The sequence below is a fragment of the Danio rerio genome, chromosome 4 (assembly GCF_049306965.1).
Source record: "Danio rerio strain Tuebingen ecotype United States chromosome 4, GRCz12tu, whole genome shotgun sequence".
Taxonomy (NCBI): Eukaryota; Metazoa; Chordata; class Actinopteri; order Cypriniformes; family Danionidae; genus Danio; species Danio rerio.
In genome coordinates this window covers 1,676,455-1,677,500 of record NC_133179.1, presented here as the reverse complement: position 1 = coordinate 1,677,500, position 1,046 = coordinate 1,676,455, and the positions used below count along the sequence as shown (strand labels likewise).

General features: G+C 36.4%; 1 protein-coding gene across 1 annotated transcript in view; it reads left to right on the top strand.

Moving 5' to 3' along the window:
* The window catches only part of ptn (pleiotrophin), a 59,024-nt gene extending 57,978 nt beyond the window's left edge, over positions 1 to 1,046 (top strand). Inside the window, 1 exon segment of the mRNA NM_001003981.2 lies at positions 1 to 1,046. This exon segment is cut by the window's left edge and continues 877 nt beyond it. The gene's annotated coding sequence lies outside the window, so the exon portion shown is untranslated.

Genomic DNA, 1,046 nt, shown 5'->3' with positions numbered 1-1,046 from the left:
TGTTCTTCGCCAGACTTGAACCCTGTCATCATGGTCAACTCCTTTCTGTGTCTCAAGTCCACCAATGTACATGGAGAGTCACTGGACAAACTGGTAACAGCTGAAAAGCCATCCCCACAGAGGTAAGCGGCCAGCTGATAAGCGTGAAAAGGAACAACATCACACTGCCCCGTAGCGTTCGTTTTAAATATGAAATGCAAGCTTACGTACTTCTGGCTACGTAATTTGCAATCTCCATAAATGTAAACAGCGGTACATTTATAGAATAAACCTGTTGCATTTTTTTTTTCAGTGTTCATTTTTCTTTGGCTTAGCCTCTATTTTAGTCACCACAGTAGAATGAACTGCCAACTATTCTAGTATATGTTTTACACAGCGGATGTCCTTCCAGCTGCAACCCATTACTGAGAAACACCCAAACACTTTCATTCACTCATACACTCATACACTACGGCCAATTTAGTTAATTAATTCTCTAATAGCGCATGTGTTTGAACTATGAGGGAATTCGGAGCACGAGAACATGCAAACTCCACACAGAAACGCTAACTGACCCAGCTGGGACTCAAACCAGTGACCTTCTTGCTGTGAGGCAACAGTGCTAACCACTGAGCCACCTTTCACATTATTTCCTATCATATTTTTCTTTTGGAGAAAGTCTTTATTTCTTTTAGTTTTGCTAGATTAAAACTATTTTGATTTCATTTTTAAATAAAAGGTCGATATTATTCGCCCCCTCACGTAAAATTTAAGTTGTTTTTTTTTTAAGATTTATTTTTGGGATTTTTATGACAGTTAAAAAACAAAAGTAAAAAAAGACAACAACAGTACAAATAGAAAAAAGTATATAACAGTACAAAATTGATAAAAATATATATAAAATAAACCACACTATAATCCTCATATTGTGCGACGCACAGTATAGGATGTGCACAAACAATATATCGTGTGCATTAATTTTTAAAATTGAGCATATAAACAGGTCGGTACCGGAAGTTGGGGTTGACAGCCTGGTGCATTAAGTCAAATAAACAATGATAATAAAA